At 40.7% G+C, this 16,221-nt stretch overlaps 1 protein-coding gene across 2 annotated transcripts in view; it reads left to right on the forward strand.

Moving 5' to 3' along the window:
- Positions 1–16,221, forward strand: part of rassf3 (Ras association domain family member 3) — a 65,677-nt gene that overhangs the window by 37,763 nt on the left and 11,693 nt on the right. The gene's annotated exons all lie outside the window — the stretch shown is intronic.

Genomic DNA, 16,221 nt, shown 5'->3' on the forward strand with positions numbered 1-16,221 from the left:
GGTAGCGATGTGGCTGTAGGGATGGCGGTGTCTGTCTTCTTGGTCCACCACTTTGGCCCAGATGGAAATATCTCACAACTATTGGATGGAATACCATGATATTTGTGCAGGTTTTCATGGTCCCCAGAGGATGAAGCCTAATGACTGTGGGGATCTCCTGACTTTTCCTCTTGCACCAACACTGAAGGTCGATGTTTTTTGAATTTAACTTAAACATTTTAACAACTATTGTAATGAAATTTGGTTCAGACATGCATGTCTGGTATGCCATGGTAATTTTTATTGTCATTGTGAGCATGTTAGCATGCTGACGTTAGCCTCATATAGCTGCTAGCACGCTGTCAGCTCTTTAGCCCTGATCCTACTCCAGCATGGATGGAGACTTGTGGACAGTGAATGCACACATGCTTCTATACAAACCACAATCGGGGACCTGCACGGAGCCTTGTGGACTCGGGCAGATGGAGAAATTTACATGATGCGGACCTTCGCAGCCGTGCAGATGTGGAAACCATGAATTGGCCATTAGGGTTGTTTCCACAAGACCAAATTTAGTTCATGTGTTTCTGTTGTTATTTTCTGTTGATGAAAAACCCCTCCTGTGTGATGCTGGACCATATTACTCAGCAACAGATGATGTCAGCAAACCACAAGACTTTCATTTTAAGTTTTAGGGTCCCTTGATGGCGTAATAGCGGCCTCAGAAGTTTCTACACGCAGGCAGAAATAACATTTACAAAGCCCCCCTTTGTACTTTATTGCATTGGAATTACTTTACAGTAGATATCAAATTTAATCCATCCACAGCTTCAGCTAAAACAAGATGAGCTCAGAAGTAAAGAATTTGTGTCACATGTCAAACAAAAATATTAAGTTTACTTCATTATGTTGACATATGGTATCAGTCAATCTTGATGTATGAGCCAGTGCAGTTTTGTGTGTGTGTGTGTGTGTGTGTGTGTGTGTGTGTGTGTGTGTGTGAGAGGGTGTGTTAAGAGACCTGCTGCAGTCTGGTGTTTTGAAGTGAAGTCTCTGTTGACTGTCTGCAGGTTACATAAAGCTTTTTATGAGACCCGATTGCCTTTCCGCTCTCCTTCGCTCTGCTTTTCCAAAGGAAACATAAGTGGAATTGTTCTTAACTGTGCAGCCCTCGCTATCTCTACAAACAGAGCTGGAGTGCTTTTATGCCTGGAAACACACACACACACACACACACACACACACACACACACACACACACACACACACACACACACACCTCTACCACAGCAGTGGGCTGTGTTGTATAATAAGATAAATCTGCTTTTGAGAGGAACCACCTGCGTCATGGAGAATATGAGGTGTTTGTCAGGATTGTGTGTGTGTGTGTGAGTGTGTGAGAGAGAAAGCAACAGTATATTGGCCCATAATGGCTTTGCAATACAATATCTATGTCTTCTACCTCTGATATGATGTAATTTTAATGTGGAATTGATCAATGATTTATACGGGTGGTCTGATTTTGTCACACTTGTAGGAATATTTTAATTTAATTCTTGTTCAATTCTTTATTCTCACCTTCCACTAGCTCCTTTTTTTTAAAGTTTAGTTATTACAAACAACAAAAAAGCTGCCACCTTGTACTCTGCAAACTCATGGTAGATATTTTTTAAAATTTTGTGACATTTCATAGACTAAACCGATCCAGTCAGACAGATTAATCGACATGAAAGTAACCGTTCGTTTCAACACTGCAGTAATTGTCTGTATTTATCTAGTCGGGCTCGTGAGCCCGGTCACAGCTTATGAAGCTTGTCGACAGTGATGAATCACGCTACCAGCTGCTTTGAACAGACTCTCTACTGTACGGCCGTGGTTCAAAGTCTCTGAACAGGTGGTCAAGTGGCTTCCTCCTCCTGCCCCCTTCATTTTACCTCTCTGTGGAGAAACTGACCACCTGTAGCATCATATTACAAGGTCAAAAGGCACCAGATGGGAGGTGTAGCCCACCTTGTAAAGAAGCTAAAGACTCCACTTTCCACCAGCAATAGCAGCCATTCCTTAAAGCTGTGGTAGGCTGTTAATTTTAGGCATCATTGGGCAAAAAGTCCATGATAACCTTTCAGCATGTTGTAATTCAAGGGGAAAACTAGACTTCTGCACCTTCTCTTGGCTCTGTTTTCAGGCTTTATCTAACCTGTGACGAGAGGTTTTGTCCAATCACAGGTCATTTTTAGAGAGAGGGCGTTCCTATTGGCTATTCTACAAATGCAGATGTGCGTGCACGTCCCTTCAGATGGTGAAAGCCGAGTCTCATATATCCAGATCTGCAGTATCTCCACACTTGCAGAAAATCCTGCAACTTGTGATAAATGTCCAAAACCTCCTTTGCCTGCAATAGTGTACAGTACAGAGGTGGTGCTTGTATCAGCTTTAAGTTAATGCTGCTATTAAAGAGTATTAAAAGGAAGTAGGTTTTAAAGTTTCAGAGCAGGAGCTTTTAGAAATATTAGTATTTTCTCTTCTCCTGTTCCGTTTCTTCTTTATCTTGCTCTTGGAAACGTTCACAGCCTCCAGTTGCAGCTGCTAATTACAGTCGGATCATTACATCGGACACATCACCGCTAAAATCAAGGACTTTTATCTGAGTGCTGGGTGGAAAACCACACGATTTTCTGCCTTTTTTTTGGATGAAAGGATGTAGAAAAAACTGTTATTTCAGAGAATACAGTATGCACTTGTTTAGTAAAAGTGGTGGATCAAAACAGCCCTCTGTCATCCTCCTGAAGTTTAGACGTTTTTAATTGGCTTTGCTGCTCAAAATGTGTAATTATTTAAGCCTGCTTGCGGGCGTTTCAGCTCTGCCTCCTCCGTGTTTATATGATCAGTAATGAAGCGTGTGCTGGTCGCTCTCTGCTGTTGCCCTCCGTCAGCTATTCTGTCACATACCAGTTTCCAGTTAGAAGCTCATCTGGGAGCAGTTTAGACCGGCTGCGATCGCCACGCCGCCATTATCACCAAACCACAGCGCACTTTGAGGCGGTTCTGTCCCCTCTTTGATGTGCAAAGGAGAAAGTGAGAGTCAAACGGTGATAAATGAGACGGCGGGTTTACAGACAGTGTGCGCTGATGTGTTGAAGACCACCTGCTCGGAACATTTTTGGAGGTGTTCATTTCACAGAGGGACGTTTTTGGTGTGAGAGTGAGTGTCGTGGGCAGAGTTTGTCTGTTATTTGGAAAAGCTGGAGGTTGAGGTGTGAATGCCACATGTGAGCAATGCGTCGTCTGCATGAGCCACATTTCCTTCTTAATTCAACATGATATTAATCAGAGGTTGATTTTTAAATTGATCTAATCAATGCTGGCTGGTATTACTGTACCTCACTGCAGATATAGTTGTATTGGCATGCACGTCAGCTGATGAGTAACAGTTAGATGTTTTTTCCACCTGAGATGACTGAGATGTTAATTTTCAGCTGTCAAATAAAAGATCCAAAATGTTTGTTTTGCAGCTAAAAACATTAGTCACTCAATCTTTTCATCAATAGAAAATTCATCTCAACAATTGTGATTTATTAAAGAACAAGTGAGTTAATTTTTAGGGGAAAAAAAACAAATATTCACTAGTTCACCTCCTCAAAGGTGAAGACTGTCTGCTGATTTTTATCATAACAAGAAACTTTTCTCATTTTAACAAGTTATGCATGTTTGTCAATCATATTATATGGTTGCTCTAGACAAGGGCTGCAACTAAGGATTATTTTCATGATCAATTAATCGGCTCATTATTTTTTTTACTTTTAATCGATGAGTTGTTTAGTCTGTAAAATGTCAAAAGGATTATGAGAAATGCTCATTTCAGAGCCCAAAGTGACGTCTTCAGGTTGCCTCTCATGCCCAACCAACAGTCCAAAACTCTTCATTTAAAATCATAAATGACAAAGAAAAGCAGCAAATCACCAAAGCGAAGAAGCTGGAGCCAGCAAATGTTTAATCCACTCTTTAGTTAGCGATTAATTTTATTTCCATCAATTAATCTAGTCATCTTTCTCCAGGCTGCCGTGTCTCTTCATGTAACGATGGACCTTTTTCTTATTTGAACACCATATAAACACGTTTCTTTATTCTTAACAGCACGCCAATTTATGTAACGAGAAACCTTTTATGGTAACAAGATGAAATAACACGAAGAAGTGATATTGTTCTTGAAACAAGAAAAGCTTCTTTGGTATCAAATAATGACAAAAAAATGTCACAATAACGTGAAAATATCTTGTTATGACCATGAAAAGGATCTTGTAAAAACACGAAAAGTTGCTGTAGCAATGACAAACGTGAGTTTTCTGTGTGGTGAACTGAATTTCTTTGGGTTTTTTGACTGTTGGTTGTACAAAATAAGCAGTTTTATTATGACAGCCCTTTCTTTGGGAACCTTTTGCTGCTTTATGATGTTTTCATAGCCCAAACGATTTATTGAGAAAATGATTGACAGCCTGAAAGTCTCAAATATCGATATCTGCACCAAAAATGCTAGTATTAATGCATCAGCTGTTTAGAGGTGTTTCCAAGTCAGATTTTATACACAAAGCTTTAAAGTTTCAACTTGGAGGTGCTCTGCAACTACAGTGGAATCAGCACCGAGTGTAATGTGTTCAAAAATAACATGAAACAGTGTTATTGGTCTCTCTCTGCAGTAAGTGGCATTCCACACTTCCCACTCATCGCACCATAACATGCATAATGTTAGGTTTACGCATAATGATGGTATATAGACTCACACACTTGCGTGCCAAATAAACCATCACCCTGTGTGTCATTAGCTGTTTCATGTGACGCTTAAAATGGAGCAACAGTCCAAGGTTGAACGTACTGTTCTCACACACACACACACACACACAGTTTCAACAAAAACCCCTCAAGGTCTGTGGGCTCTGAATGTGCTGGCTGATCATTATGCTGATGTGTGTGGTGGTTTTGAACATTAAGATTTGGCTCACGGTGGTTTAATATCACTGAGTCTGTGTTTTGGCTAGCTTGATGTGGGAATATGTGTGTGTGCGCGCGAGTGCGGGGGCTGTTTAAAGGGATTTTCCACTGTTGCTGAGGTGAAGCAGCTTATCTGACTAGAGTGACTTATAGTCATCATTACACACTGACTCAGAGCTGCACATCTCACAGGTATTGTTCCCCTTGTTTCTATTATCGGGCCCCGTAAAGACACACCTGCCTTTCAAATCCTCATTGTGTCCTTTGTATCACAGCAACGACTGTCAGTACAGCGATACCACATCATGTAATTTAAGACTCATTTCTACTTTTTCACTTGAGCGGTGAATACTCTAAAATAGAAGTCTTCACGGGTCCAAAAATTAATGTCTGAACCCATAACGACCCAGAAATATACTACCTGGAAACAAACTGAACGTGTCTATTATTTGAAAGCTTGGACCCAGACCAGTCCAAAAGCCAAAAATATTCAACATACTATTATATATGAGAGGGGAAAAACAGGAAATCTACACATTTGAGAAGCTGGAACGTCACATTTTTGCCATTTTTTTGCTTGAAAATTAACTTAAATAACTGACATGAATAAGTTAACATTACATCTGCCTTTTATTACATTATATATGCAGTAACTTTTACATATTATCAGTTGTTCCAGGTCCCAGTCTATGTTAATCAGCAGCACAACAGCAGGTCTTTGCAGGTTCCCAAAGAAAGTAAAGAAACTCTGTCCAGCAGAATAAAGAATAAATGTGTGGAAAATAACACGTTCTTCAAAAGTGCAGAGATTATGGAGTTTTAATTTGCAAAGACGCCGAGAGATTGAGAGCATGTGACAGTGAGTAAAAACACTACAACCAATGTGGTGATCTGTGTTATAATGTTTGGTATTTGAATGCATTTTTTTCAATGTGTGAAGAGGGCGTTTTCAGGCTAAAGTTGACTCTTAAGTTGCTGTTTAGCATTAGCGTGTTAGCATCCTCTGGGAACCATGAGCGTTTTAACAAACTTCATGGAAATCCATTCAGTGGTTATTGCTAAATTCCGCTCTGTTGCACCAGCGGACTTCTCTTTTTCTAGAGTCACACCACAAGTCTGGCTGAAATATGATGCAAACTGTAGACAGTGGGGATCGTAAAGGTGTATTGATGTGTGACATGTGTGTAATGGGATGATTGGCTATTGTCCTCATGTTAATATGTTCTCAGGAGTTGAACAAGTGTTATAAACACGTATATGCTTGAGCAACCTACAGAGGCTCTCTGTAGTCGACATGTGGGAGGAGTCTCAGACAGCGTGAAGGTCATTTAGTAATAAAGTTGTCAGATATGACTGATGGTGAGTTGCTCGTTGCTCTGTTGCTTCATCTGTGAGTCATGGCGGCTGTTGAGGGGAGTCGTCTGGCAGGGAACCTTGCTTCTATTATCATTCATTACTAGTGTTTGTTTGCTTTTGCTTTCTTTAGATTATATTTAGTCTTCTTGTGGCTTCCTGAAAGTTCAACCACCTCATTAAATAACTGTAACGAGGCCTTTTTTTTTTTTTTTTGACATGAACGCCGATGATGTAGGACTTGGTTTAGGATCAGATGTACAGTTAAAGTTTTGTACCAAACATGAATCTTATGAAGTCATTTAGTGTCGTTGAGTTTAAGTATTGAGCCGTCTCCACAGACATGTGTGTGTGCGTGTATCTGACGTCCTCAGTGTCCCATTCTGCTCATTAGTACAGCCTCTAATTAACGTGTATTTACAAATGTTATCTGAATTTGTTTGATGTGGTTCAAGGTTTCACTCTTTTAGGCCTTTGTTATCCTGTGCTGTAGCTCATTGTAACTGTCCGTTGATTGATTAGTCATGTGATAGGAAGTAATTGACAGTAGAGCTGCGATGATTTGTTAGAAAAAAGCAGCGATAATTTTGGCAGTTTATTAACAGCTAAAGTCATTTTGGGTGACTATTTCACTAATCAAACAAATTATTATAAATGTTTATTTAGTTTAAGCCATTTATGATGCAAAAAGGCAAAACAGTCTCTGGCTCCAGCCTCTAAAATGTGAGGATTTTCTGTTTTTCTCTCTTTTATTTTGTTGTATATTAAATATTTCTGGGTTTTGGACTGTTGCTCAATCAAAACAAGCAATTCGAAGACGTTTTTCATCATTTTCTGACATGATATAGACGAAACATTGAGAGATCCATCCGAAAACAAAATCCACAGGCCATTTTCCAATAAAAACAATCATTAGTCGAAGCCCCCCGTGCTTAGACTGTGTGCACTGGTTTACAGCCTTCTTTCTAAGGAATGAAAGTCCGTCAGAGGAAGTCTGGTTCATTGTGTCTTCAAACACACACATGTATGTCCACCTCTGTTCTTACACTGCCCTGCCTCTGCTGCCTTCCTGCAAGGCCAGAACCATGAAGTTTCATAATCTCAGCCCACACATGCTTACTCATTACCCACACACACACACACACACACACACACACACACACACACACACACACACACACCCCTCCTTTAGCCTGTTGCTCAATTCTTGTTATGTTAACAAATGTGTGCAAAGACTCATTTGTTCACCTTTTACTGTTTGAATTTAGCAATCTTCTGACTTCAGGAGCGACTGTAAATTAACAGTGTGTGTGTGTGTGCGCGTGTGCGTGCATGTGTGTGTGGCTTAGCAGCGTCTTTCCACAGTGTGCAGTTGCTCTAATGAAAGCCATTTCTCAGTCTAATGAGAACATTTCTCAGTGGGCCGTTAGCGGCTCCAGTGTGAGCTGACGATCAACATGGCTGGACAGCATCATGTTTTTGATGTTATATTTATCTCCAAAGCAACCGAGTTAACTGCAAACTGTGGCTGAGTTTGAAAAGAGGCACCAAGGGAAGTTTGGGTTTTTATGAGACATGGTGTTACAGTATTTTAACTAAAGATAGAAAAGGTTTTTCTTCATTCACGTACGTCTCGTAAGCTTCCCCGCTACCATTTTCACATCCTCATACTTTACTTCCAGTTAATTTTTCTGTTCTTTGCTCCTTCTCCTCTGACTTCTCTTCTTCTTGACTCTTCTTATCGTGTTTTCTCTTCCTTCCTCATTCTGCCTGTTCTCCTCCTCCTATGTCCCCTTTTCTTTCTGTGTGTCTTCATCCATTGTCCCTCTTCCTCCCCTCCACATCTTTCTCCTTCTTCTTCCTCTTTGTCTCAGTTGGTGAAGGTCTTGCCTCTGGGTGGTCCCTCCGAACAGACTCCTTGTGGTCTCCTCACAGAGCGTTGAACCATGACTGTGTGTCCTGTACTCTACCGTCCACGTTGAACTTACTGAACCACTCTGAAAACACACAGGCAGTCCTGCAGCATGATGTCAGTCGTCCACGTTGGTTCACATCTTTGTGTTTAGCCCGGCCTCTTGTCTCTATGTGGTCCAGCCAGTTTAGTCTGCAGGTTTTACTTCTCTGTCTGACAATAGTGTAATTTTCCTCTTTTCTTCTGAAGAAAGCCTTTTATTTGACTCATACTCATTTGATGATATATGACAGGAACAAGAATCTAGAAACAGTGTGTTAGCAGCAGCTTAAGCCCATCATGCCGTGCTGGACTGAGCAGCTTGTGAAGTTTTCTGTTGTATCTTCCAAAATGCAAATGTTGCTTTGAAGCATTAGTGTTTGTAATGCGTGTTCAGATCATTCTGGTTTATTTTTGTGCTGGTTTATAGTTTAAACCATTAGTGAGGTGGCTGCTTTGTGTGGTGACCCCGGCGTCCGAGGTTTTTTCTCCTGTGTTGAATATCATTGAAGGGCTGACATCGCTGATAGCTGCTGAACTTTAACGAATTACATGATATAATAATTGTAATAACATTGCTGAAATCTTATAAGTAATGTGTTATATCACTTTGTTGCTGCAAAAAAAGTCATATATCACTGTTCACCCCAATGCTGGTGATTAGTAAAAAGCTGTGACCAGGTATGTACTGAGGTGGGATGTTTTATGGTTAAAGAAAATAAGAAAATGAAAGATAACTTTGTTGAACTAAAGTCAAATATAGCAAGAAAATATTTAGCTTGAATCAACAAAAACAAGAAGCAAATATGCATTAAAATGCACCAAAATGTGTAAATTGTCATTTCTTTCATGACAATCTGCCAGTTTCTGCCAGCTGATGTATTGATCAGGGTATAGATTGTTTGATAAGGTATTGCTCAACCAATCATTGTTATTAATGGGGAAAGCTGAATTGATTCTTACATGAAAGACATGTTGAATAACACAACAGAGACAACTTCACACCAAACACACAGGTACCTGTATCAGCCACTCAGGTGTGAATGGACACTGAGGTTATAGAAAATGGACATGTGGTTAGTGAGTAACTTATATGGTATGACGCTGCGTAACAAAGATGGAGTGATCTATAAAAGGCTCTACCGAGGCTGCACTGTATCTACTGTCTGAGTGTCCATTAACTCAGGAATGTCCACTTAAGAAGAAGAGTTTGAGCGACTGTGTGTTTCTGTCCATTAGCTGATCTCTTACAGAGGAAAGGTGTGAGCACTTCCACATGTACAGCACATTTATGCGCCGCTGTACGTGCGTGTGTGTGCACCCATTAGCGCAGGAATGCTGGGAGGAAAGGTGTGGCCGATCTCGACTTCCCCCCGTGGACTCAACAGGAAGTAACATAGAGGGGCAGGAGGTGAGAGTGAGGAGGGTAGAAACATGGACGCAACACACTGTAGTTATGGAGAAAAAAATGAGCTGCAGACGGTTGATCTAACATGAAGTAAAAATGACACCAGAGAGTTTGTTCTTAAGGACTTTGCAGACGGGCTCTATAGGAACATGAACTGGTTTCCAAATCAGGCTGTGGGAACATTTGTGTAGGTTTTACTGAAAGAAATTTGGTAACACTGTATTTAACAGACCCTAAAATTCCCCAAATTTTCAATGAGCTTTTGTAGAAAGAAGAAAGTAATTTGTCTCTAATTATCGGTAAAATACAGACTGTGTCTCCAGTTGATTAATCATAATTTATTAATACTAGACCAGAAAAACTTGAACTGTCTTTTAATCAGCTTATTATGCAAAAATGCAAAACAATTGTCTTCTGGCAAGTCCAAAATTTAGCATATATGGGTAATACAGTCTCTCAATAATACACAAATGATTAATATAGAAATGAAATGATAGAACACACATGCTGCAGCTGAGAGGAAGACCCATGAGAAAGAAAACACAGACAGAATTTAAATATCTTTCTTGTCTTTTAAAATGTAGGTCTGATCTGTTAGCACAGCTAAAACACTGTGTTTAGTCTCCCCGAGGCTCCCATAACACACAAACACACAGGCCAGCGCTTTAGGGCCCGTTTAGCCGAGCTAAGCGTGTTTGGTCTGCACACACACACACACACACACACACACACACACACACACACACACACACACACACACACACACACACACACACACACACACGGTGATGTCATGTATTTACTGACAGTGGATGCAGACGAGCGTGACAGTGCTAAACAAAGGCAGGAATGCTGCAGGTGTGTGTGATAAAAGGTTGAGGAAAGAAAATATCATATCTGCCTCACACACCTGCAGACTATACTTAAACTACCAGAGCTATTCTTGAAGCAGCAGCCGGGGAACATGGAGATAAAGATAAAACTCTGTCTGTCTCTCGCTCCCTGTTTTCCCGTAGCTCTGCTTTTTCTGTCTCCTCACTTTTTATTCTGTCTTTCTCTTCTGCTTTTTCCAGCGTTTCCTGGTAGCTCCGGTGCCAAAGTAGAGTCTGTTCTGCTTTTTAATGCTCTATGCAACGAGTGCAGTATGGAGACATGAAATCTGATTATTTTTAAATAGTTCAAATGTAAAGGGTTTATTCTAGAGTTGGGCAATTAGAGAATGAGAAACAACTTTGAATCAAATTATGTGCCTTTATGTTTCTTTCTCGTTAACATTCAAGGCATCAAACTGTCTTTGCAGCATCACTTCCTGTGGATCCTGAAATTTAGGCCTTTATCTATCAATAGCCTGTTTGTGCACATTATGATCCACAGCATAAAGCATCTCCCCTCTGTGGCTCCTCACAAGACGTCACATGTTTGGGTACCTGTTGCAGTTAAAGGCTTTATAACCCAGTTTAATGTTGTTTGAAGAGTTTTCCACATCACACCTGCACTGAAACCTGCATTTGATGAAGCTGCTCTGAGGAGAATAACCAGAGCCACTACATCAGACAGCAAAGTCCTCACATTTAATGAATGAGGTGATGATTTAGGTCGTCGTCCAGTAACTATGCTGCTCTCAGAACCGGATATCGAAGGGAAGGTGTTCTTGATATGTCTGCTCTTCGTCAGTTGACCGCGGCCTGGCTTTGCGGGCCGGGTTAATACTCATTGAAATGCTGGTTTTGTGTGGGATTCTGGCATGAAAGCTGCACGTTGATGAGCTACATGATCGAGTGGAATGCTCAGCGGACTGATGCAGACCGCCGTCGCAGGAGGTTTTTGCATTATTGCTTGAGTTATCTGTCGTGGCACGCTAGTCTTTATGGAAACGCAGCTACTCCCCTCTGACCGGCGTTGATCTTCCAGCTTCAGTGGGAGGATTCGCTGTGCTCTTAAATAAGACCATGACCTCATTGTCTCGTAGCTCTGCTGTGCTCTGCTTCTCTTGTTTGTTTGGATTTGTTCGCTCTCACCCTCCCAGTTCCTCTTAACCCTCTGTACCCTGGAAGCTGCCCAGCCTGGGCTGGACACACTCGCACACACTCTTTTGGGCAAGTAACATCATTAAAGGGTCAGTGTGTTTTCTTTACCTCTCACATGATGGGATGAGTAATACCTTTACTGAGGAATTGGATCTGAAGCCAAATCTGGGGCTTATTTTTTTGTCACAAACCCCTGGAGAACACACCAATATCAATTTTGTTTTGGCATTTTAGTTTGTCATCAGACACGTCTCCAAAATGCTGAGTGGAGACTTGAAATGTGCGTTAAGGCCTTAGAGAGGTTTTTGGGACACTGCTTTCCTGCCTGGTAATCAGATTGATGCATTTCAGGTTTAACTTTTCATGGTGAAATCAAATCTAAAAAAGTTGTAAACTGTGCAAAACGCACAAGCAAACTGTGTTTACAGACAAGTTTTCTGAAGTGTTAATCTCCTTTATCCAATCATGTGATCGCAAAGTGTTGAACCTCGCTCCATCATCGCTGCGAACCACTGAGCCTTTCCAGGATGCTCCTTTCATACCCAGTCATGACTCTATCACCTGTTTCCAGTGTCTTTAGTTTCCTGTCCGTCTGTCTGTGGATGGTCAGATGACAGATAATCTCCTTACCTGTCACTTCCTGGTAATAAGCTTTGACTCATGTGACCTGGCAGGTGCTTAAGGTGAGGACTGAATGTGGAAAAAGCCCTCAGGTCAACCTGGTGCTGTGACTTGTGTGTCTTTGTCAGTATATTTCAGGGGGAAATATTACATTACTTTTCTTGTTACTAGTTGAGATAAAGAAGAACATTATGATCAGCTTGTAAAATGCAGTTTGTTGAAGATTAAACCAGTGGCTGCGCTAGTTTGGCCTCATTTTCATTTTCATCTTCTGTGTCTAATAGTTTTACTTAAATATGATTGTAACTCAATGACTTTTGCTTGTAGTGGAGTACTTATACATTGTGCTGTTGGTACTTTGACTTAAGTAAAACATTGGAGTACTTCTTCCACCACTGGGTAACTGAATGCATGTGGTTGAGCAGATTTGATGGGGTCCTCTGTCCTGTGTGTCCTCCTTTAATCCTGATGAGTCAGTGTCTGTGTCTGTCAGTCAGACAGGTCACCACCACTCAGGTGTCAGCAAGAACCTTCAGGTGAGGCGAGACAATTGGCTGTATGCAGCAATACAGGATTTAATGAATGTGCCAGTAGTTCAGTAGGAAGTTGTTTTACCTCCATAATTTACTAAATGTTTTCCTGTAACTTAATTATCAATAAAAAAAAAAAGCCTTTGAAACCTTTACTCTGTATGTCCTGTAAATTCTACAATAGACGCTACACACATGAATGGTTAACTGTGAACTTCTTTTGGTTAATAGTTCAATGTCTGACGTCAAAAATAGTGGAAAATGTCCATCACAGTCCAAGATGATTAAATTGTTTGTTTCTTCTGAACAACAGTCCAAAACCCAAAGATATTCAGTTTATAATCACGTGAAAATGAGGGAAAAATACCAACATTTGGGAGGCTGAAACCAGCAAATGTTTGGCATTTTTCAACAATAAATGACTTCAATTATTGATCAATTATCAAAAATGTTAATTAATTTTCTTGTAATCAGTATATACTAACTGATCAATCTACTGGTTGTTTCTGCACTGATTTACACAATGAGACACTGGAACTACCCCAACTTTTAAATATCAACATACTTGAATAAATACATAGAAAGAAGATATTTTTCTTGAAGTCTTCATCATTCCAGACATGAATGACACTGATCTGTTGTCTTTGTCTTATCTGACGCTCTCATCTGTTTGCTTATTTTAGAGGGATCATCTGTTTTTCTTTTAACTAATCCAAACATGTGGACATGAGGACGTATTTAATGTTGCGAGTGCTCATGATTCGGAGATAGAAATCAGCATCACAATGGTCGATGCTCTCAGAGCTGCAGTGTGTGTGTGTGTGTGTGTTTGTGGGTCTGCAGTGTTTGCACACGCTGTATTGGCACCTTGTCTTTCCCTTGAGCTGTGTGTGTTTTCCTTATAAGGGTGTATGTGGCTTCAAAGCCTCCCTGGATTCTGCACTGTGTGTGTATGTGTGTGTGTGTGTGTGGTTTTTAATAGATGTAGTGGAGAGCTGCACCATGCCCATGTAAGCACACGCTACACTGCAGAATTAAACTCACCGTATTGGCACTCACATACTGCACACATACAGACAGACAGACGATGTAAAACATCAGGACAGGCTGCAGAGTTTTTGCAACCTGTTTCACACGTCTTAAATTGGTTGTTTTAAGGTTTAAAAATTAGTAAAAAAGCAGCTTTCACTTTCTTTGTTAGTTTAATTGAGGGTTTTATTCATTATCAGCTAATGTATTGAGTGCCTCTGAAGGCCAAAGTGTCATTTTTCCATGAGGACCAGGATGTGGTGCTCACATACAGGTGCTCTTTGGGTACCTCAGGTGTGCTGTGCCTGTTCTGTCTTGTGAAGGCCTCAGTGCACAGATGCAGTTTGGTCTTAGTAAAAAATGTAAACATGCAAATCTCCTTCAAACATGATCCAAGGCAGGCACACTGTGGGAAATGTTCTCAATTAAAATGCCTTTATTTTACTTTATTTACATCACAAAAAGGTTGAAGTCGAAATGATGGAAATGGAGAAAAGCCTCAAATACACATTGAAGTAGAAAACTTCTGCTCCTAACAGTTATTTTCTTTACTGATCAACCACATGATCATTGTCTCAATAATTTGATTAATTGCTTTCTGTAATAATTTCACAGAACCAAAGAAGCATCACTGTGAAGAACTCAAAGATAATCAATTTGCCATCAGCCATGACAAAGGGAAGCAGCAAGTATTCACATGTGAAGAGAATTTTGGGCCCTTTTTGCTTGAATAATGACTAAAAAGGTGAATCAATGATGAATATTCAGTTGCTGTTCTAGCAAATCAGAAGCTACCTTCACTCTTTCTAAATTAATTTCCAATATTTACATTGTTAAACCTTTGCCGTCCTGATGGTCACATGGTCAGCGTTTGTCTTCACTGGGCCTTCGGGTCACGTGCATCGCCTTATGAATGTGTGATTATTGGTGCTGAAGTTTACTTGTTGTAGCAGAGCAGTCAGGGTGGGGACTTCACGGTTGTGTGTGTGCCGCTTTTTCCTGAAAACCAAACATCTGCATGCAGCGACTGCCTGAAAACATTTTAATTGTCTCTGAGGTCAGCGGACGGCTCTTTACAACTGATTATGTAACATATTTGGCTTTGTCCTCTGACCTAAATTATAGTTTTACGTGTGTCTTGTGCAGCTGTGTGCAGCTGTAAAATCATTTAAAAAAGGACGACTTGCTTGAAATAATGCATCAGAAATGTTGGACTGGGCTCATCGACTCGCTCACGGCGTGTTTTTGACCTGCTGTCACTCATGTTAGCCTGCTTGGAAGCTTTTATTCCTGGTTATTAAAGCTCGTGCAGATGTGTCATTTTTACCTCTATCTCTGCTTTGACCTCCAGCCTCCTCCACCTTCTCTGGTTATTTATAAGTAAACACACTGCGGCTCCCTTCAGTCCTCACATTCAGTAAAGCCTCTGGACTTAAACACACGTGTGCACACACGGCGCACAAGCTGATTGAATCAGTTCTACACGCACGGCCTCCTGTCACTTTAACTAATCACCTTTTTAGCCTGTGGCCTTCTTCTCTCCCGCTATGTTGAGTTTTAATTGTTTTGTGCGAGACTTGCTTGCTCTGTCCTGCAGGAGGTTCCATGTTTTGTCTAAAATTAGAAGTCAGTCGCACAGCATGGGACCCAGGCTGATTATAAATGCGTTTTTTTTGTCATGTGCTGACCCTCCGGCAGCGAGGGCCTTCTCACACTTTAAGTCTGAGATAACTTTGAGGCCAAGGAGGAAATATACAAGGTATTTACAAGGTAAATAATTTCGCCTGCAGCTGTTTTAGAGAAGTTATATTGTCTTGTGAGAAGATCTGTAACAACAGTGTTGTTACAGATGTGTGTTGTGTTTTAATCCCAAACCTCCCATTTTATCTCCTCCCTCCTCATTATCACATAAGTGGGCTGGGTCACATGGACCCTAAAGCACTGTGCATTGACATAAAGTGCTTATGTACAAAAAGCAAAAGGCTCTCATGATTAAAGTTCTCTTATTCTGCTCCCTGACGGCCTTCTGTTATGGTTCGCTTTCGAAAGGTAAAGAATCAAGTCCTCTTAGCTTAGATTCACTTATTTGTCCTATGTAGCGGTTTAACTTATCAACCAGCTGTTTGTATTACCGTCATGTCTTTCTGTGAGGCTTCTCTCAATCGTAAAGTCAAGGGTTTGTTTCAGTTGATCTTTCTGTCTTCAGTTGTGTCTGCACCCACAGAAGAACTTCACTTTGCATGCATTGGATGTTAGTAGCACTGAGGAAAAAAGACAAAATAAAAGCTCAGAAATGTGCTGCCATGTCTGTGCGCACTCATGCAAAACAGGCAGTTT

This window comes from Chelmon rostratus, chromosome 22 (genome assembly GCF_017976325.1).
Source record: "Chelmon rostratus isolate fCheRos1 chromosome 22, fCheRos1.pri, whole genome shotgun sequence".
Taxonomy (NCBI): domain Eukaryota; kingdom Metazoa; phylum Chordata; class Actinopteri; order Chaetodontiformes; family Chaetodontidae; genus Chelmon; species Chelmon rostratus.